Source organism: Aegilops tauschii, chromosome 3, assembly GCF_002575655.3.
Source record: "Aegilops tauschii subsp. strangulata cultivar AL8/78 chromosome 3, Aet v6.0, whole genome shotgun sequence".
NCBI lineage: Eukaryota > Viridiplantae > Streptophyta > Magnoliopsida > Poales > Poaceae > Aegilops > Aegilops tauschii.
Genome location: NC_053037.3, coordinates 143802473 through 143825357, shown reverse-complemented (window position 1 = coordinate 143825357; position 22885 = coordinate 143802473).

The window sequence follows — 22885 nt, the reverse complement described above, 5'->3', positions numbered from 1 at the left end:
TGGTGAAAAAGACAAATTTCCGCCGTTTTAGATGGAAGCGGGTCAAATTTGAACTGCGGCTGCCTCATAGTTTGCTATTTATTTTTTCCAAAACTCATTTCTAGGTACAAAAGTATCTATTTAATCAGAGAAACACCAAAAAAATTCCAAGATTCAACCACTAGCTAGGAACGGTCATTCCCGTCGTTTTGATCGCATTTTGAAACGGGCATAAAAAATTCAAAAAAAAATCAAAAAATTGGAAAACCTTCGCATTGTGTCATTATATGTGACCAAGTTGCCAGAAAAATAATAAACTTGTAATACGACAATTCTTTTAAAAAAGTGTTCTCAGAAACAATCTATCGTGTGGAGATCAATGGCTTTCAAGCCAAAGGATCAATCTTATGGCCACATTCATGGCATAGTTTGTTCAAATGATCTCATATTGTGCACAAGGGTGCATATTGGAATGGCAAACAATGTTTCCTAAGGAAATTTTCATTTTCTTTGGATGAAAAAAAACATTTTCCATTTTTCGAGTGCCCCAAATGAGGTTTTTTTGTGAAGGACGTACCAAATAATTGTTGCAAAATTGGACCAAATCATTTTTCTAAAATACTAGGCCATATTTAATGCACAATTGACCAAATGGTTGGGTGTAAAAAGTTTTGATCCACCTCTGGTGAAAAAGACAAATTTCCGCCGTTTCAGATGGAAGCGGGTCAAATTTGAACTGCGGCTGCCTCATAGTTTGCTATTTATTTTTTCCAAAAATCATTTATAGGTACAAAATTATCTATTTAATCATGGAAACACCAAAAAATTCCAATATTCAACCACTAGCTAGGAACGGTCATTCCCGCCGTTTTGACCGCATTTTGAAACGGGCATGAAAAATTCAAAAAAAATCAAAAAATTGGAAAACCTTCGCGTTGTGTCATTATATGTGACCATGTTTCCAGGAAAAATAATAAACTTGTAATACGGCAATTATTTTTAAAAAGTGTTCTCAGAAATGAGCTATCATGTGTGGAGATCAATGGCTTTCAAGCCAGATGATCAATCTTATGGCCACATTCATGGCATAGTTTGTTCAAATCATCTCATATTGTGCACAAGGGTGAATGTTGGAATTCCAAATAATGTTTCCTAAGGGAGTTTTCATTTTCTTTGCACGGAAAATTCATTTTCCATTTTCCGAGTGCCCGAAATGAGTTTTTTTGTGAAGGAACTACCATATATTTGTTGCAAAATTGGACCAAATTGATTTTCTAAAATACTAGGCCATATTTTATGCACAATTGACCAAATGGTTGGGTGTCAAAAGCTTTGGTCCATCTCTGGTGAAAAAGACAAATTTCCGCCGATTTAGTAGGAAGCGGGTCAAATTTGAACTGTAGCTGCCTCATAGTTTGCTATTTATTTTCCCAAAAATCATTTCTAGGTACATAAGTATCTATTTAATCAGATAAACATCAAAAAATTTCCAAGATTCAACCACTAGCTAGGAACGGTCAAGCCCGCCGTTTTGACCGCATTTTGAAACGGACATAAAAAATTCAAAAAAAATCAAAAAATTGGAAAACCTTCGCATCGTGTCACCATATGTGGCCAAGTTTCTAGGAAAAATAATGAACTTGTAATACGACAATTATTTTAAAAAAGTGTTCTCAGAAATGAGCTATCATGCGTGAAGATTCATGGCTTTGAAGCCAAATGATCAATCTTATGGCCACATTCATGGCATAGTTTGTTCAAATGATCTCATATTGTGCAAAAGGGTGCATCTTGGAATTCCAAACAATGTTGCCTAAGGGAGTTTTCATTTTCTTTGCACGGAAAATTCATTTTCCATTTTCCGAGTGCCCGAAATGAGTTTTTTTGTGAAGGACCTACCATATATTTGTTGCAAAATTAGACCAAATCAATTTTATAAAATACTAGGACATATTTAATGCACAATTGACCAAATGGTTGGGTGTAAAAAGTTTTGATCCACATCTCGTGAAAAGACAAATTTCCGCCAATTCAGGTGGAAGCGGGTCAAATTTGAACTGTAGCTACCTCGTAGTTTGCTCTTTATTTTTTCCAAAAATCATTTCTAGGTACACAAGTATCTATTTAATTAGATAAACATCAAAAGGTCTCCAAGATTCAACAACTAGCTTGGAACGGTCAAGCCCGCCGTTTTGACCGCATTTTGAAACGGGCATAAAAAATTCAAAAAAAAATCATAAATTTGGAAAACCTCCGCATTGTGTCATTATATGTGACCAAGTTTACAGGAAAAATAATAAACTTGTAATACGGTAATTATTTTAAAAAAGTGTTTTTAGAAATGAGCTACCATGTGTGAAGATTCATGGCTTTCAAGCCAAATGATCAATCTTATGGCCACATTCATGGCATAGTTTGTTCAAATGACCTCATATCATGCACAAGGGTGCATCTTGGAATTACAAACAATGTTGCCTAAGGAAGTTTTCATTTTCTTTGGACGAAAAATTCATTTTCCATTTTTTCGAGTGCCCAAAATGATTTTTTTGTGAAGGACCTACCATATATTTGTTGCAAAATTGGACCTAATCAATTTTATAAAATACTAGGCCATATATAATGCACAATTGACAAAATGGTTGGGTGTCAAAAGTTTTGATCCACCTCTGGTGAAAAAGAAAAATTCCCGCCGATTTAGGAGGAAGCGGGTCAAATTTGAACTGTAGGTGCCTCATAGTTTGCTCTTTATTTTTTTCCAAAAATCATTTCTAGTTACATAAGTACCTATTTAATCATAAATACATGGTTTGGTGGCGATACGTCGAGGTTTGGACGGTGGCCGAGGGCCCCAACTCTAGAGCGCGTAAACTCGCATGCCCGCCGCATGGTCACCGCGTGACCGTGGCGTTGCCATGTGTTCTGGGCGGCCTAGGCATGTCTGGTGGGTTGGGCACTCCCCAGGTAGGTGCTAGGAAGAAAAATCACAACATAAGATTCTCACGAGGAGACCGATCGATGCTCAAACATGAATAAGCAGCCAAGTGTTTGATTAGCGGTACGGGAAATGCACATGGCTAATGGGCGTGAGTTTTAGCTGAGGATGATCAGTTACTAAGAAGACCGTCTTCACAAATTTTCAGCTCAAAAGGAGGAGCCTAGGTGGTACTTGCTTTGCAAAGTACCACACTGGACATAAATACGAATGTTGAAGCTGGGCTCAAAATAATGAATGGATTGAGCTGGCATTTGGTGGAGGATGGTTATTTGGGCATAGGAAAGCACTGTAGAAAATGGATACCATTTGGACATGCCAAAGTGGTACTTCCTTCACAAAGTGTTTTTTGAACAGAATAGGAAAATGAATATTTTTGAATTATTTTTGAACTAGGCAAGGAAGGTATTTTACATATTTGACGAAGATATGACCCAAAGAATTTATGAGATTTTTTGGGAATTTTGGGAATGACAGAAATATAGGTTGCTTCACAACCTAGGGCAAAAACTGCCACATGGACATGACACATAGGCAAAACTGATGAGGTGGCGCCTAGTCATAGCAACCCACCACAATTTACAAGGTTATGACCATCTATATTGGTCATGATCAGCTAGAAATAAGGCAGCAGACCAGTGCTATCTTCTTTATGACCATTTCGTGTAAGGAAATTACGACCTTTCTGACCAAAATGGTCGTTATAGTTTAGGGTTTGGAGCCCCCCGAACAGCTTTTGACCAATTGGTCTCGAATGGTCATAGATCTATGACCAATTCTTCCAGGGTCACTGACAAAAGGTCACTAGTTGACATATTTCTTGTAGTGCCTGTCAAACGCCTCACATCCTTGACTGTCCTGGGCGCTTGACTGTGCTCGATAGCTTTGATCCTGTCTGGGTTAGCTTCGATCCCTCGATGGGATACAAAGAACCCAAGTAGATTGCCAGAGGGAACGCTGAACACACACTTCTCCGGGTTGAGCTTCAATATAATCCATATAAGCCCCAATCTTTCTGTGCAGCTGTGGCTCAAAACCAATCTGGACTGCCCTTGCAAAAGTAGACCCGACACTCTTTAATCCGAATGGCATGCGGATAAAACAGTACGTACCACATGGGGTGATGAACGAGGTCTTCTCTTCGTCTTCTTTGGACATGAAGATTTGATGATATCCAAAATACGCATCCAAAAAGGAGAGCAAATCACAGCCTGAAGTGGAGTCCACAATCTGATCGATGTGCGGCAAGGGAAATGGGTCCTTCGGGCAAGCCTTGTTGAGAACTGTGAAATCTATGCAAAGCGTCCATTTCCCGTTAGCCTTCCGAACAACCACTGGATTTTCTAACCATGTTGAATGTAGCACTCCTCTAACCAGACCAGTTGCCTCAAGCTTCTTGATCTCCTCTGCAATGAACTGCTGCCTCTTCAGGGCCTGCTTCCGAGCTTTCTATTTGACAGGTCGGGCGTGTGGGCAGACAACAAGGTGCTGCTCGATTACCTCCCTGGGAACACCGGGGATATCAGATGGTTGCCAGGCAAACACATCGATATTCACTCGCAGGAAGGCAACGAGCCTATTTGTCATCAAGGGTGGCACTGATAGTGAGGGTACCATCAACGCCAGCTAGCCCTGCCGGGACCTTCTTCACTTGTGGTGCAGCAACCTTGGATCTCTTTCTGTTGAAACTCTCCAGCAAGTCATCAACAGGCGCAACGAACTCCGAAGAGGTACGCTTCCCGGATTCCTTGCCAATGTCCCTGCTATCCTTCTTCTTTCCTCTGTTCTCCTTGGCGGGAGCTACTGCTGCCGCTGCCTCTGCCGCGACTGTGTCCTGATACATCTTGTCCACACAAATGATTGTGTCCTTCTCGTTTGACGGGATGGAAATGACTCCTACTGGCCCAGTCATCTTCAAGGTGTTGTAGGCATAGTGGGATGCCGCCATGAATTTAGCCAGGGCTAGGCGTCCAAGCATCCCACTGTACGACAGGGGGAGGTTGACCACATCAAACACAATCTTCTCAGTCCGATAGTTCAGCCCCCCCCCCCAAAATGTCACTGGAAAGTGATCTTTCCCTTAGGATGGCTCCTGTCGGGACTAACTCCTTGAAATATGCCCGTGACCTTTAGCTCTTCTTCTGCTATCTGAAGCTTGCTGGTGACCTTTGGGGAAATTGGATTCAACCCGGCCCCGCTGTCAACCAACATCTTTGTTACCTTAAGGTTGCGAATTATTGGAGAGACCAACAATGGAAAACATCCTACCGCAGTGGTACGGTAAGGATGGTCCTCTTTGTCAAAGATGATGGGTGTGTGTGAGCATTTGAGTGGTTTCCGAGCCTCTGGCGCTGGTTCCACGACATTGACCTCACGTGCCCACCATTTGAGTTTGATGGTGAGAAGAGTGCAGGGACGCACCCCCATCAACGCACAGGGCGTCAGTGGCCTTCTGGAATTCCTGCTCACTGGTTTCCTCTTCATCCCCTCCATCACTCTCATCATTGCAAGTTTCCTTCTCTCGACCCCGGGTGGGTTTTCCTTGGTTCCGGAGGGGTTTGCCGAGGCGATTTGCTTCACCGCCTCGACTCTTCCCGCCAGCAGCATTCTGACCTTTTTCCTTATCACACTTCTCATATTCTCCTCTCTGCCTCTTGACGAGCTGCTCAACCTTATAACACTCTTGAAGGTCATGGCCCTTGGTCCGATGAATCTTGCAGTACAGCCCGTCGCCTTTCCCAGCCTTCTCGGCAGTCGCAGCCTCCCGGCAGTCAGCGCACACGGTAGCTTCCTTGTCGGGAGCTTCAGCTTTAGCCTTCTTGCCGGTACTAGGCGTGCCCGATCCTTCGACAGTCGTCACTGCCTTATCCTTGCACCTCTTGCTGTTCTTCTTGCTGTTCTTCTAACTGGTAGATTCACTATCGTCCTCTGAGTCGACGTTGATACAATCCTCTTCTCCTGGGAGTTTCCTTCCTCCATACGAGCACACTTGTCCACCAAAGGGTAAAGCTCCTTCACAGTCTTGGGCAACCGCACGTTCATCTTGGAACGAATCCTGTAGTTACGCACATTAGATTGGAAGGCAGCTATCACAGCTGCTGGATGGATATTTGGGATGTTCATGTGGACTCTGCTGAATCTCTGCAAGTACTTCCGGAGTCTCTCCTTCTTTTTGCTGGAGAAGCTGCAAATCGCTGGGCCGCCATGGTTCTTGATGGCCGCCAGTGAAGGTGCCAATGAACTCATGGCACAGGTCAGCCCATGAAGAAATGGAGTTCTCCGGCAGCTGCATCAGCCAAGACCTCACATTGGACTTGAGTGCCAAAGGGAAGTAGTTGGCAAACACCTTCTCATCTCTCCCCCGCAGCCTGAACAGCGATGGTGTAGATGCTCAGAAACTCTCCCGGGTTTAGCCTACCATCATACTTCTCGGGTATCTCTGGCTTAAACGTACGAACGGACGGCCAACGGACTTGCCACAGCTCACGAGTAAAGGCAGGGCACCCAAGCTCAAAGGGCAGGCACCCGCCAACCTCGAGCGCAGGCTTGTCAATGTTGGGACCATCGCACCCATTGGTACGATGGTGGTTGTCGCGGAGTCACTCGATGATGGCGCACGCGTCTCCCCTCCACCTGGCCTCCGGGGCTCGCCATTGGCCTGGACGTGCTCGAGGGTCAGAGGAGGGCATCGAGACATCAACGGGTTCTTGATTCTGCCGCGCTCGCGTTGGTTGCCATGGTGGGGACTGTACCGTGGTGGTTGCCATGGTGGCCCCGTCCGTACGACCAGCAGCGCGAGCCGTCGCCATCGCTTGGCGGGCCGTGGCGGTTTAGCTCGCTATGAGCCCCCAGGATCGGCGAAACCGAGGAGACTCTGGATGGTGGCCCGCCACTCGTCCATCTGCTCGGCCGCCGGCGGAAACCTCAGTAACAACTGAGCCCGTGCCATGGCTTCCATAGCAATGCTTGGCATGGGTGATGATGATGTAGAACGCACCGTCGCTCGTCTTCTGACGGTGCCAGCGGCGACAGCACCACATCCTTGCTATTGCGAGGCAGCCATTTGGATGGCATGGTGACGTGGTGAAGGCGCTTGAGGGCCAGTGGCTCCATTGTGCGCAGCGACCTGGTCGACTCCCCTCGGGGGAGGCATACGCACCGCGGTCGCTCCTGTGGTGGGGGTAGCCGGAGGGCGCCGATTCGCACCGGAACGAGCGCCACCATTGTGGATGTGCTCGTCGGTGAGGGGAAGGGGCGCAGATGGAACAATCCCTTCGCCCGTACCTCGTGGTGCGTGGCCACCATGATGTTGCTGATGCTGCTCTCCTCCGGCGTCTTCGTCTCCTGCTTCTGTCGCGGGGGAGGTGGTGACAGCGCCGCCTGCTCCGACCATATCCCCAGCAGCGTCCACATCCTCGTACGCCTCGGCATCCCCCAGAGCATTGGCGGCTGTGGGCGGCGGAGCCTTCGTGGTGGACGGGTGAACTGAAGCACCGGATTTCTTCTTGGGTGCCATGGTCGATGGCGCCGTCGGCGATGAAGATGACGTGCTGCTCACGCTTTCAGGTTCGCGCAAGTGACCCCCTACCTAGCACGCCAAAGATGTCATGGGGAACCACAACCACCTATGGGACCAAGGGCCCCTTGCTGGTTCAGCGGGGGGATGTCACATTGCACAAAGAGCAGAAGAGCGCGGGGCAACACGGCAGAGATCACACGGGCAAATTTACCCAGGTTCGGGCCGCCGTGAGGCGTAAAACCCTAATCCTGCTTTGGTGGATTGATGGTGAAAAAATGGTGGTGGTCGTAGTGCGTTTGCCCGGCAGGGTTGCCTCAGGGTGACACGGCTATGAGCGTATGAAATATGAGGGGTGGATTCACTAACACAGGGTCCAACCCTTTCTAAGGTTGCCATGGGCCTCATTTTATAGGCTAAGGGGTCACCACAGTGGCAAATCAATCATTATGCACTGATAAGATAGCAAATAGTGCTATCATACTGATACGTCTCCAACATATCTATTATTTTTTATTGTTCCATGCTGTTACATTATCAATCTTGGATGTTTTATAATAATTTTATAGTCATTTTATATCATTTTTTGGTACTAACCTATTAACATAGTGCCAAGTGAAAGTTGCTGTTTTCTGCATGATTTTTACATCGCAGGAAATCAATATCAAACGGAGTCCAAATGCAACAAAACTTCATGGAGATTTTTTATGGACCAGAAGACACCTAATGGGCCAAGGCTGCACCTGGGGGGGTGCTCCGAGGAGAGCACAACCCACCAGGGCGTGCCAGGAGGCCCAGGTGCGCCCTGGTGGGTTGTGCCCACCTCGGGTGCCCCCTGTACCGTCTCTTTGCTCTATAAATACCCCAATATTCCAGAAACCCTAGGGGAGTCAACAAAATTCAATTCCAGCCGTCGCAGAGTCCAACACCACCAGATCCAATCTAGACACCATCTCGGATGCGGTTCACCACCTCCATTGGTGCCTCTTCGATGATGCGTGAGTAGTTCTTTGTATACCTTCGGGTCCGTAGTTACTAGCTAGATGGCTTCCCCTCTCTCGCTGAATTCTCAATACAATGGTCTCTTGGAGATCCATATGATGTAACTCTTTTTGCGATGTGTTTGTTGGGATCGGATGAACTTTGAGTTTATGATCAGATCTATCTTTTTATATCCATGAAAGTATTTGAGTTTGTTTGATCTCTTTTATGCATGATTGCTTATAGCCTCGTATTTATTCTCCGATATTTGGGTTTTGTTTGGCCAACTTGATCTATTTATCTTGCAATGGGAAGAGGTGCTTTGTAGTGGGTTGAATCTTACGGTGCTCGATTCCAGTGACAGAAGGGGAACCGACACGTATGTATCATTGCTACTAAGGATAAAACGATGGGGTCTATATCTACATAGATAGATCTTGTCTACATCATGTCATCATTCTTATTGCATTACTCCATTTCTCCATGAACTTAATACACTAGATGCATGTTGGATAGCGGTCGATGTGTGGAGTAATAGTAGTTGTCGAGGGAAACGACACCTATGGGATCCCGGGGAATCCCTTCTACGGTTGGTTGTGCGTGGAGATGCGCAAAGAGCAGGTCTAAAAGATCAGCGTGAGGGGATTTTTACCCAGGTTCGGGCCACAAATGATGCGTAAAACCCTAGTCCTGCTTGTCTGTGTATATTTAGTGTTCTTGAGCTCTTGAACTAGCTGCGGTGCATGCCCAGTCCAAAAAAGTCCGAATCCTTCCATAGTACGCCTCGGGCCTCCTTTTATATGTCAAAGGGGTCACCACAGTGGCACACATGAGGTGGAAAGTATCTACAATGTACAAGTTTATCACCTGGCACCGTAGGACAAACGCATTTAATGCGCTGCTGACGTGCCCTCTTGCTTTATCGGGGACGGCAATGAAGCTCGTCCCGTCCATCGCCGCCTCGCCTTGCTTCGACGCGCGTCCAAGCTGATGAGGCATGCAGCGCCATGCTGGCTGGCTGGTTGCTGAGCTGGTGCGGTTGTCGGCGTTCTGGGAATGGGGGTCCCCAGACTTGCCTGCCTGCGGCCCACGGCGTGGCTCCACTAACGGCCTGGTACGACCCATCTTCACCAGCAAACACTCAAGACCCTCGCGAGGGGCCAAGCCTCGTGAGGCGGGCGACACAAGACCTCCTCAGGGGCAGCCTCACTAGGCTGGCTCGCGAGGAGCGGAGAGATCAAGGCGAGGGGCACCTCGTGAGGTTCCCGTGACGTGAGCCATGACGACCAAGGCCAGGCGGGCGCAGAGAACTAGTTTCCTCTTTGGTGCTAAAGAAGCAGGCGCAGGCTAGGAGTCCCGAGGCATCAGGAAAAGGTTTCCATATCGGTGCAACGAGACCAAGACCAGCAGGACGGCAGGATGGAGGTCATCGCGGAGCCCACAATAGTGTCACCGCCAGAGCCTTTGGCAGGCGAAGACCACCTTTTGTCAGGATAGCTTGTACTAGCTGCCCCCCTTCAAATTGGCCGTTGTGGGATCCCTTCCCACCTAATATTCGGGAAGAGACCCGGGCCTCTATAAATAGGACTAGCACCACCGTAGAAGGCAACGGATCTTGGATCAGATCCATTCCATCCACACATGCACAAGCTCACTGAGGTCAAGAACACCTCTCCTCAGGAGGTAGTTCTTCCCTTGTACTTGTTCATCCCAGCCTACAGTGTCCTCGTTTCCTCTTTGGTGCTAAAGAGGCAAGTGCAGGTGTGGAGTCCCGAGGCATCAGGCAAGGGTTTCCATATCGGTGCAACGAGACGCAGACCAGCAGGACGACAGGACGGAGGTCACCATGGAGCCGAAGACGGCGTCACCACCAGAGCCTTTGGCAGGCGAAGACCACCTTTAGTCAGGATAACTTGTACTAGTTGTCTCCCTTCGAATTTGGCCGTTGTTGGATCCCTTCCCGCTCAATATTTTGGGGAGAGGACCAGGGCCTCTATAAATAGGACTAGCCACCATCGTAGCAAGGGACGGATCATTCAGATCATCCTCAACCACACAAGTTCACCAAGCACAAGAGCACCTCTCCTCAGGAGGTTGTTCTTCCATTGTAACTGTTCATCCTCAGCCCAAGAGGCAATCCACCACCACACTGGAGTAGGGTATTACACCACATCGGTGGCCCGAACCAGTATAAACTCTTGTGTCTCTCGTTCTTTGGGTTCGTCGAGCTAAGCCTTGCGATCGTTGCGAGAGTGATCAAGGGAGAGATAGAGATCTTCGTGCGCACCCCAGTGTTCGAACCTCAAGGGTTTACCGGAACCCGAAATCCAACATTTGGCGCGCCAGGTAGGGGTGCGCCGAAGCTTTCCTTCCGTCAATCTACGCTTCGCCACAACCGCGCTTCACCCCCATGGCCGGCGCTGCCCTTCCGGCTGCGACGACAGACGCCCGCGGTGGGGCTGGGGGGCTCCGAGCCTTGGCCCCTGCCTTGCTGCGGGTGCAGTGGCCACCCAAGTTCAAGCCACAGATGCCGTCGCGCTACGATGGCGCGACGGACCCGTCGGCTTTCCTGTTGGCGTATGAAGGGGTCATCTTGAAGGCTGGGGGCGATGACAAGGTCATGGCCAACTGGCTTCCCATGGCCCTCACTGGTGCACCGCGCGCCTGGCTGCTCAACCTCCCAGGATCCACGGTGACATCTTGGGAGGAGCTGCGCAGCCTCTTCGCTACACGCTTCGCGGCACCGGCGCCACACGCTGTCGCGGCCCTCCTTGGCGGCTCACAAGCGCCGCCCTCGGACCGTCACGCCAAGCCGTTCTTTCGCCAGATCGGCGCCGCCTCCGCGCGGCAGGGGGCTCCTCCAGGTTGGGCAGCGCCCAAGGCCGACCTGACCTTCGACTCGGGAGATCACCCCGTCATCACCGTCGGCTCGGGCGTGCTCCCAATGCTTTGTGCGCCCACCATCTGCAGCGTGGCCGTCTCCAAGACCCTCATCGGCGGCGGCGCCGGCCTCAACGTGCTCTCTGTTGAGGCTTTTAGCCTCCTTCACGTACTGCTCGAGCGGCTCCGCCCCAGCAAGCCCTTCTCCGGGGTCGGCGGTGGCTCCTCCAGTCCCCTGGGGCAGATCCGTCTTCCTATAACATGCGGCACTCGCGACAACTACCACACTGAGCTGATCGACTTCGACATCGCCCGGATTGGCCTCCCGTACAACACCATCCTCGGGTACCCGGCTCTAGCTCAGTTCATGGCGGCAACCTATCCGGCCTGCAACCTCATGAAGATGCTAGGGAGCAGGGATGTCCTCACCGTAGTTGGAGATACCAAGGAGGCTCTGGTGGTGCTCAAGCTCGCCCTCAAGACCGCCGCGACGGCGCGACCGGCTGACGAGGCCACCTCTGGAGTTAAGGGGGCCGCGCCGGCCAAGAAGAAACAGTTGTTCACTCAAGATCAGGCAGAAACCAAGCAGGTGCCGGTCCAGGAAGATGGGTCCTCTGGAGCCACCTTCACCATAGGTGCCAACCTCGACCCAGATCAAGAGGAGGCATTGGTGATGTTCTTGCGCGCAAACAAGGAAGTATTCGCCTGGGAGCCCAAACAACTGGTAGGGGTCCCAAGAGGGGTGATCGAGCATCAGTTGAGGGTGTGCCCCAATGTGCGCCCTGTGAAGCAGAAGGCGCGGCGACAGTCCACAGAGAAGCAGTCCTTTATCGTCCAGGAAACCCGCAAGCTGAAGGCGGCAGGTGTCATTCGCGAGGTCCGGTACCCCAAGTGGCTGGCGAACCCCGTCATTGTGCCAAAGAAAGGCGGGAAGGAGCGCATGTGTGTCGACTTCACCAACCTCAACAAAGCCTGTCCCCAAGACCCGTTCCTGCTTCCATGCATCGACCAGATCGTTGACTTCACCGCCGAGTGTGACCTACTGTGCTTCCTGGATGCATTTTCAGACTATCACCAGATCAAGATGGCCCTAGAGGATGTGGAGAAGATGGCCTTCCTGACCCCGTGTGGGTTGTACTGCTACACTTGCATGCCATTCGGGCCGCGCAACGCGGGCACGACCTTCCAATGGCTGTTGCACATCACCTTGGGCCAGCAGCTCGGGAGGAACGCTGAAGCCTACGTCGACGACATCATGGTAAAGTCTCGGGAGGCGAGGACTTTAATTCAGGACCTGGAGGAGACCTTCGCGAGCCTGCGCCAGGTGGACCTATGGCTCAACCCGGAGAAATGCGTGTTCGGAGTCCCTTCGGGCAAGCTGCTGGGTTTCCTCGCGTCCCACAGGGGAATCGAGGCCAACCCGGAGAAGGTCAAGGCGATAGAAGACATGAGCCCACCACAAACCCTCAAGGAGATGCAGAAGCTTGCCGGCTGCGTGACTTTGTTGGGGCGCTTCATCTCCAAGCTGGGAGAGCGCGCCCTGCCATTCTTCAAGCTGATGAAGAAGAAGGGTCCGTTCCAGAGGACCCCGGAGGCTGACCAAGCATTTCACGATCTCAAGAGATATCTGACTAGCCCTCCAGTGATGGTGGCACCTCGCCCTCTCGAGCCCCTGGTGCTTTACCTCGCCGCCACTCCTTACTCAGCCAGTGCAGCTCTGGTGGCGGTTCGGGAAGAGCACCAGACCAAGGACACGTCGCGCTGAACCGCGCCCCCAGCCGGGGCGGTGCAAGACCCGAAGGACACCGCGGGGGCTACAACAACGCCAACGGATGACCCAACTCAGCAGGATCGCGACCTTAGGCCCACCGAGGCCCCAACGGGCGACCAGGCTCCGGAGGTCCCATCGCCCTAGGAGGCGCCCCAACCTCTGACGGACATGGGTCCCGTTGATGCACCCGCCCTCGTCGAGCACCCCAGTGTATTTCATCAGCATGGTACTACGGGATGCAAGGGCACGGTACCCCATGCCTCAGAAGCTCTTGCTCGGGCTCTTGGTGGCCTCGCGTAAGCTACAGCACTACTTTCAAGGTCACCCAATCAAGGTCATCTCGGCCTACCCACTGGAGAGGGTACTCAGGAGCCCTAACACTGCTGGAAGAGTCGGCGAGTGGAATATCGAGCTGCAGGCGTTCCAGCTGGAGTTCAGCACAACCAGGGTCATCAAGGGAGCCGCGCTCGCCGACTTCATGGCAGAATGGACGGACGCCCCGAAGCTTGAAGCAGGCAAGGATCGGTCCCTCTCGCCAGGAAGTGAAGCGCCGGACGGCTAGGTGATGTATTTCGATGGCGCATTTGCGCGCAGGGCGCAGGGGCTGGAGCAGTGCTCATCTTGCCCACTGAGGACAAGCTCTACTACGCCATGCAGCTCTGCTTCCAGCAGGGTGAGAAGGTCTCCAACAACATAGTGGAGTACGAAGGCCTCATAGCTGGCCTTAAGGCTGCGGTGGCCCTGGAGGTGAAGCGCCTCACCATCAAGGGCGACTCGCAGCTTCTTGTCAACTTCTCCAACAAGGTATACGAGCCGAGGGACAAGCACATGGAGGCATACCTCATGGAGGTACACAAAACGGAAAAGCAATTCTTGGGCCTGGAATTGCAGCACGTGCCCCGCGGCACCAACAAGGAGGCCGACGACATCGCCAAGAGAGCATCCAAGCGGCTACCCCAAGAGCCTAGCGACTTCGAGGAGCGGCTCTTCAAGCCATCGGCAACCCCAACACTTTCATGGCCGGTGCTGCCTCGGGAGGAGCTCCCCCAACCACTTTCTACAAAAAGAGGGGTGCATCTTTGTACCCCTATGCCTGTGCACGGGCAGTCGGAGCCGCGCCTACGGTCACGCTAAGCAGAACAGGGGAGGTGAGCCAAGGTAAGACCGAAGCCCAAGACAATCAGAGCAACGCCAAGGCCAAGACCAGAAAGGGCAGAGGGACGAAGCAGGTTCCCCCGGCAAGACCCTTGTCGGGGGCAGCCTCAGCAGCCCCGGCAAGACCCTTGTCGGGGCAGCTCGCCCCACACCAACAGAGCGAGCCACCCTTGAGCCCACAGTCCCCAATGCCATCATCCACGTGGGGCCAGGGCTCGGGAAGGCAGCTTTGTGGTGGCATGCAGATCTTTGTGAAGACATATTCAAGATCAGATGAGGATTAGAAGACGACGATCCTCGGCAAGATCCTTGCCGAGGAAGGCTAACAGACCCCCGGCAAGGCCCTTGCCGAGGACGATAGCACGCCACGGCAAGACCCATGCCGGGGCGCCCGGCAAGGCCCTCACCAAGGACGCCAGCAGGGCCACCGCCAGGCCCACGCCAACCAAGCTTCCACTGCCATTCGCATGCAGCTGCCAGCCCAACCAGCTGGGCGGGCACCTGCGTGGCAACATGCATCCCCCAGGCCAACTCATCGAGCGCCTGCATGGCGGCATGCAGATCTTCGTGAAGGCTCCACCACCGCGCCACCTCAGCTGCCTGCCTGCCTACATGGCACCACGCGCCTCACTGGCCAGGGCGCGTGTCAAAGCAAGGAGGAGCGGCGACGGACGGGACGGGCCTTGCCCCCGTCCCCAATAAAGCAAGGGGACACCTAAGCTACGCATTGAATGCGCCTTGTCCTGTAATACGAGCGATAAGCTCAGGGCACTGTACGCCTTTCCACCTCCTGTGTGCCACTGTGGCAGCCCCTTTCGACTATAAAAGGAGGCCCATGGGATACTGGAGAGGGATTCGGCTTTTTCGAACCACACACTCACCACAGCTACTTCGAGAGCTCAGGAACTCTCTGAAATACACCCACCAAAGCAGGACTAGGGTTTTACGCATCCTTGCGGCCCAAACCTGGCTAAACGATCCTTGTGCTGTCTACTGATCCTGCTCTTCTTGCAACCCTGCGCCCCGGCAACCGTAGTAGGGATTCTTGTGATCCCATAGGTGTCGTTCCACACCGACATCTTTGGCACGCCAGGTAGGGGGCGCAATTGTGAGAATCTGGTCCAGTAGTTAGCCTAGCAGTTCTTCGTCGCCATGGCTCCTGAGAAGAAGACGGCCGGAGGAACTACCCGGCTCGGCAACAGAAAAGCTAGGTCATTCAGAGCTTTGAGTTATTTCCTCCTATACATAAGGTTGTCATCCTCGGAGATCTCGCCTATGTATGTGAAACCTGCACGCAAAGGGGCCCTACCGCGATTAGCAACGCCCTTGTTCTGTTTCGAGTCCGCTCAACAGCTCAAAGCGGCCACGTCGAGATTGGCGGGGTAGCCTTCCGCACTTGGCAACGCTCCCGACTCTGACTCGAGTCAAGCTCGACAGTTCGGGTGGCCGCGCTAAGGGCGGCAAGGTGGTTCGCTCGGCAGCAAGCACACCCGGCAGGCCAATGGGGATCCGTCCCCAAGACGCCGCCTTGGGGTTACGCGCCGGCAAGCCTACCCAGTAACGTAGGGTGGACATACAAAGGAAAATCGAATAGGAAAATAACATGCATGATACTGAAAGTGCTGCAGAGTTATATTACATCAAATTGTTGCTGCGATTCTAACTAGAGATATCGATTGTCTTGGTTGTGAACCTGCAGCGGCGATAAAGAACGGGATGCCTAATCCCGGCGCTGGCCCTCCACCCTCTGGATTTCGCCGACCCGGCTGATGATGGGCTTGATGCGCTCCCTGAGCGGCGCGAGGTCAGTACCCTCCGGCAAGCTCTCCAGCGCGGCGTCGAAGTCGAGGTCGGGGTAACAGTGCGCCACCTTGGTGAGAACCTTGGTCATGGCACCCTAGCAAAGCCTCCGGGACTCGTCGGCCAGTGAGGCCGCCCGGTTGGCGTGGAGCCGCTCCAGAGCGCCAACGACCTTCTCAAAGAACATGGTCAGGTTGCAATTGGCGCTCATGCTCCGGTCCGGGACATACCTCACGTCCAGCATCCGAACGATGGCCAGCTGCGCGGCGGCTTGGTTGGCGACGGTGGCGAGGCGATCGAGCCAACGGTTCTCGCCCGCCACGTGATCCGCGAAGTTGAGGCCCTCGTTCATCCGCAACTGCTTCTCGGCCTCTAGCTCCTTGGCGAGGATCCCCTCTCGGGTTTTGGCCTTCGACAGCAACTTCTCGAGATTCTCCAGCTTCAGCTGGAGGTCTTTGATGGAGTTGTTGGCCTCGGAGAGGTCCCTAGCCTTGCTGACGACCGCGCCCTGCGCCTCTGTCAGGGCACTGTTAAGCGTGTCCCTCTCCTGGGACAGCTTCAAGGCCTGCTCCTTCAGCCTGTCGCGCTCCGCCTCCAGCTCCTCCACCTTGCCGGCGTGAACCTGGGCCTGGGCATTGAGTGCCTCTTCGTGCCTCTGCTCCAGCTCACTGGCCCGCTGCAAGACGAGCTTCTCCACCTCTGCATCCTTGCCGCGAAGCATGGCGGCAAGCTTCGCCTCTCGAGCAGCGAGGTCCTCCTCATGGGAGTTCAGCGTGGCCTCGTGCTGGGTCCGGGCGGCTTCGGCGGCCGCGGCCAAGTTCCTCTCCGTCTCTTGAGCTTTCTCGACGTCGGCGAGCTTCATGGTGAGCTCCACGTCACCCTTGGCCAGCTCGCCCTGGGCAGCCTTGAGCTCCTTGTGGGCCTCGCGGAACCAGTCCTGCGTCTCGGCAACGCGCTCCTGGAGGTCCGCCTGCGCCTTCTCCACCACCACCGTCCTGGACTTGACCTTGTCCAGGCGGGCGTGGTGGAGCGCCTGGAGCTTCCGGAAGCTGGCGCCCATGGCGTGGAGGAGTCGCTCTTCCTGCGAACCATCGCCGCCAATGATCGACTCGTCGATGACTTCAAGCTCGGCAGCAGCAAGCACTTCGTCGTCGAACACCTCTCCCTCAACGGGTGTCCTGGTGCTCGACGCGCCTGGAAGGTGGATGAACAAGTCGTCGCTCACCCTCAAGTACTTGCCAGAGCCGGAAGCAGCAGAAGAGGAAGACTGGTTAGCAGCCACCTCCTCCTCCTCCTCGGCAGCGGCCCCGCCGAACTCTCCGGCAGGCCCCTTGCCGGCCTCCTCAGCGGCAGCCTTGCCGGCCTCCCCGGTAGGCCCCTCGGTGGCGTCCTCGGCAGCGCCCTTGGCGGCCTCTTCGGCGGCGATCTTCTCGGCGTCCGCCTCGGCGGCCTTGGCGACGCCCTTGATGACGGCGTCCATGTCCTCTGGGTTCACCGAGGATGAATCTGGGCACCGAAGAAGGGGGTGAGGCAAGGCCAGGACCAAGAACCGGAAGGAAAAAGAAGCAGGGACGAACAGCGAACGACTTACCTGTGCCAGTACCCGGCTGGGAAACGGAAGTCCCCTCCCCGCCAACATTTGGCATCGAGGCAAAGCCGCCGGCGCCCAAGTTCTCCTCCTCCTCCTCCATGTGCGTGGGCTCGGTGTTTGGCGCCCTTGCCAGGGATGCGCCTCGGGGCAGCGTGGTCGATGGGGGCGGCGTGTTGGGAGTAGCCCTCTGCGGCTCCTCCTGCTACTGCTCTCCTCGTGAATATCTGGCAAGGTCAGCACCAAAATGTCGTGCCCCTGACACGTGTCGACGGGGAAAGAGTGAAGAGCTTACGCCGGGGGCTAGGCCGGGGGCTGCTGTCTGGGCTGCTCAACACCACCAACGGCGCCCTCGAAGTACCAGCCAGGGGCTGGCCACCCGCCGAGACCTTGGCCCTCTTCGCTCTCTGGGCCAGCGTCTCCCCGTCCCTGCAAAGATGAAAACAAGTCAAGACAAGCAACGCAGATTGAGGAGGCAGAGATAACGAAAAGGAACCAGATACTTACTCGTCGTCTGCCTCCTCCTCTGTTGTCTTCCTCTTCCTCCTCGGGTTGAGGGATCCATAATCAAAAGTAACCTCGGTATCAACATTCGGCAAAGGAGGAGAAGGAGGTGGCATCGGACACGCGTGGACGAAGGAGGGGCGGCTGTCTTCTTCTTCACTGCGGCCTTCGCCGGCTTCTTTGCCGCCGCGGCCCTCGTGTGACGTCTGGGCCCCTCCAAGGTCAAATGTGGCCGCGCAGCCCTGCCATGCCGGACCGGCTCGCTAGAACTGGCCTGCCGCAGGACTCGCCCCCTCCCCGTAGGCAGCATCGGGTCTGCGGCCTCCTCCTCCGACGACTCGCCGGTCACATCTTCAACTAGAGGAGCCTCGGTGCCGGCGCTGCTGGTTCCCCTGGCGGCCGCCGCCCGCCGGGCGAGCTCCTCCTCCTCCGCAGCCGTCGCGGCCTTGTCCTCCACACCTCCGGCGATGCCGGCCTCCCTGGCAAGCTGTGCCTCCCTCGCCCTGGTGGCGATGTAGTCCAGCTCCGCCTGGGTGGTGTCCTGGACAAGCAGCCGCTCGGCGTCGGCGTTGACATACCCCTCGTGCAGGGTGTCAAAGAACTGCTGCACCTCGGCGTCCTCTGGCTCCTTCCAGCTCAGGTCGGGGCCATGCACGTTGCAGTCCGGCATCATGGCAATGATCTTGGACCGGCGCGAGTTATTGCACAACGGGACCACCCCCGTCGGCAGCTTGAACAGAGGCCCCTTGAGGACCTTGCCAGCCTTCGCGGCGGCCCTCGCGACCTTGCCGTCGCGCCCCACGTCAAGCTGGAAGAGCCGCTAACAGAAATGGGCGTGCCCCATCACTGTGAAGTTGTGGTCGAGGCGGGGACGAAGCCGCATGATGTCGGCGGGGCTCGTGAAGAGCCAGGCTGGCCTCCCCTTGTTATGCAGTGGAGCGATCCGGCGATGGATGAAGTCCGCCCCGATCATCTCAAGGGTGAGGCCAGCCTCGGTGAGCCAGAGGATCCTGGTGGTGGCGACCGTGAGCTTCTCGTCGTCAGCATCGACGTCGCTCCAATCGCTTCTGCGAACCGGCGGCGCCCGGCGAACTTCGCAGAACGCCGGCGGGTCCTCCTCCTCGATCCAGCACCACTGGCCCCGCCATTCTTCCCACCTCTCCTTCATGGCGCCCTCCGGGTACGCTCCCTTGGATCTTGAGACCCAGGCGATGCAACCGGAGATGGCGCCCCCTTGTTGGATCCGAGGGGAGAAGTAATGGCGGAAAAGCGCCGTGTTGGGGTGCACCCCGGTGAAGCCCTCGCAGAGATGCGCGAAAAGAGCCATGCACGCCACCGCATTCGGAGTAAAATCCAGGAGGCGGAAGCCAAAGGTATGCATGACGTCGCTGAAGAAATCGGAGAAGGGAGGACAGAGCCCGCAGGAAAAATAATCGACGAAGAAGGGGTACCGATTTGGGGCAGCCTCGGCGCAGTCGGCGGGGATGACACGCGTGGCTGGATGCCCCGAATTCCCCCCCCCCGTCTTCACTCCCCACAGGGGCCTGAAGGAGTCCCGAAGCTCGAACACGTCAACCGTCAAGGGGAAGAAGGCGGACTGCGTCCGCTGCACCGCCAGCGCACTCTCCGGCAGCTCCGCGGCTTCGGCGTCCTTGGCCACTCCCTTGCCCTTGGTGGATTTTGGCGCCATGGCGACTGGGGGAGGAGGGCAGGACAGAGGGCAGCGGAAGCGCAACGACGGCGAGTGGGGACGAAGCTTGGAGAAGAAGAGGAAGGCAGACGAAGGTTTCTGCGATTGGGGTTGCGCGAAGGGTAAAAGGAACAGTGCGCCCGCGGTTATCCCTTTTTATGGGGAAGCCGCGGGTCGCGCTGCCCATTTACTGCGATTAGACGCATGCGTGCAGGAACCGCCCCACGCATGCCTCCCACGTCACGCACACCCCTCCACGCCGCGCCGCGCGCGCGGGTCGTGGGAAGCGCAGCGCGCGAAGAGTGTTACCGCGGTAAAAACCGCCCCCCTGCCCGCACACCATTTTTGGGCCTAGCCCAACAACGTGTCGCGCTTATGTGTGGCCCAGGCCCTGGGGCTCCTGTCGGTGTACAAAAAGAGGGGTGCGTCTTTGTACCCCTATACCTGTGCACGGGCAGTCGGAGCCGCACCTACGGTCACGCTAAGCAGAACAGGGGAGGTGAGCCAAGGTAAGACCGAACCCCAAGACAATCAGAGCAACGCGAAGGCCAAGACCACAAAGGGCAGAGGGACGAAGTAGGTTCCCCTGGCAAGACCCTTGCCGGGGGTAGCCTCAGCAGCCCCGGCAAGACCCTTGCCGGGGCAGCTCGCCCCACACCAACAGAGCGAGCCACCCTTGAGCCCACAGTCCCCAACGCCATCATCCACGTGGGCCAGGGCTCGGGAAGGCACCTCTGTGGTGGCATGCAGATCTTTGTGAAGACAAATTCAAGATCAGATGAGGATTAGAAGACGACGATCCTCGGCAAGATCCTTGCCGAGGAAGGCCACCAGACCCCCGGCAAGGCCCTTGCCGGGGACGACAGCATGCCACGGCAAGACCCTTGCCGGGGCGCTCGGCAAGGCCCTCACCAAGGATGCCAGCAGGGCCACCGCCAGGCCCGCGCCAACCAAGCTTCCACTGCCGTTCGCATGCAGCTGCCAGCCCAACCAGCTGGGCGGGCACCTGCGTGGCAACATGCAGCCCCCAGGCCAACTCATCGAACGCCTGCGTGGCGACATGCAGATCTTCGTGAAGGCTCCACCACCGCGCCACCTCACCTGGCTGCCTGCCTACATGGCACCACACGCCTCACTGGCCAGGGCGCGTGTCAAAGCGAGGAGGAGCGGCGACGGACGGGACGGGCCTCGCCCTCGTCCCCAATAAAGCAAGTGGACACCTAAGGTACGCATTGAATGCGCCTTGTCCTGTAATACGAGCGATAAGCTCAGGGCACTGTACGCCTTTCGACCTCCTGTGTGCCACTGTGGCAGCCCCTTTCGACTATAAAAGGAGGCCCATGGCATACTGGAGACGGATTCGGCTTTTTTGAACCACACACTCACCACAGCTAGTTCGAGAGCTCAAGAACTCTCTGAAATACACCCACCAAAGCAAGACTAGGGTTTTACGCATCCTCGCGGCCCGAACCTGGGTAAATGATCCATGTGCTGTCTACTGATCCTGCTCTTCTTGCAACCCTGCACCCCGGCAACCGTAGTAGGGATTCTTGTGATCCCATAGGTGTCGTTCCACACCGACAACCACCTACCTCGGGAGCCCCGGCCTGACCTCGGGAGCGCGCCCACTCTTGGCGCTCGAGCCTCTGGAGGGGTGCCGGACCAAGGAGTTTAAGGAATACCTGACGCAAGGGGCGCTGCCGGAGAAGGAGGAGGACGCGGAGCGCGTTGCCCGGCAGGCCACGGCATACTGCATCCAGGACAGTGAGTTATACAGGAAGCGGCCGAATGATGTTTCCCTGTGTTGTATCTCCAGGGAACAGGGGAAAGAGCTGCTAGCTGGCATACATGGCAGGGACTACGGGCACCACTCGTCGTCACGAACCCTCGTCTGCAAGGCGTTCCGCAACGGGTACAGCACGCAACGATGCGACTGAGCTGGAAGTCCTGCGAGGCCTGTCAATTCCACGCCAAGCAGATCCATCAGCCAGCTCAGGGCCTCCAGACCATCCCACTCTCGTGGCCATTCGCAGTCTGGGGGTTGGATATCTTGGGCCCGTTCCCTCGAACTCCTGGGGGCTACCGCTACCTCTACGTCGCCATCGACAAGTTCACCAAGTGGGCGGAGGTAGAAGCCATCCGCACCATCCCGGCCGGATCCGCGGTCAAGTTCATCAAGGGTCTTGTGAGCCGGTTTGGGGTCCCCAACCGCATCATCACCGTTAACAGCTCGCAGTTCACTAGCAATCTCTTCGAGACATATTGTGCTAATCTTGGAACGCAGATCTGCTACGCTTCGGTGGCACACCCCAGGAGCGGTCAGGCCGAACGCGCCAATGCGGAGGTCCTGAGAGGCCTCAAGACCAGGACCTTCAAGAATAAGCTCGAGGCCAGTGGCAGGGGCTAGCACGATGAGCTCCAGTCTGTGCTGTGGTCCATCCGCACCACCGCCACCAAGCCAACAGGCGAGACCCCATTCTTCCTCGTCTACGGAGCAGAAGCAGTTCTCCCTCACGAGTTCAAGCATCGCTCCGCACGGGTCCTAGCGTTTGATGAGGCGCAACAGGATGCCATGCGGGGGATGGACCTCGTGCTGGGGGAGGAACGCCTCCATGAAGCCACGCCCCGGGCGGCAATATACCAGCAGGCGCTACGGCGGTATCACTGTCGCAGCGTCCGGTCCAGGACGCTCGAGGTGTGTGACCTCGTCCTAAGGCGGTGCTCTCCAGGTAAGGGCTGCACAAGCTCTCGCCCATGTGGGAGGGCCCATTTAGGGTCGCCCACGTCTCCAGGCCTGGCGCTGTGCGCCTGGAGACGCAGGACGGGGTCCCTATCCAGAACGCCAGGAATATCCTGCACCTCCGGAAGTTCTACCCATGAAGAAAGGCCCGGCGCCTGTGAAGCAAGGCCCAATGCCTGTTAAGGTCTCCGCTCATGACACTCTCACGTAATAATGAGTGGGGCTGTACACGCCCCGGAGTCTCAGGAATGCCGCCCTCGGGCCTCGGGGGCTCCCTCCCACGTCCTAG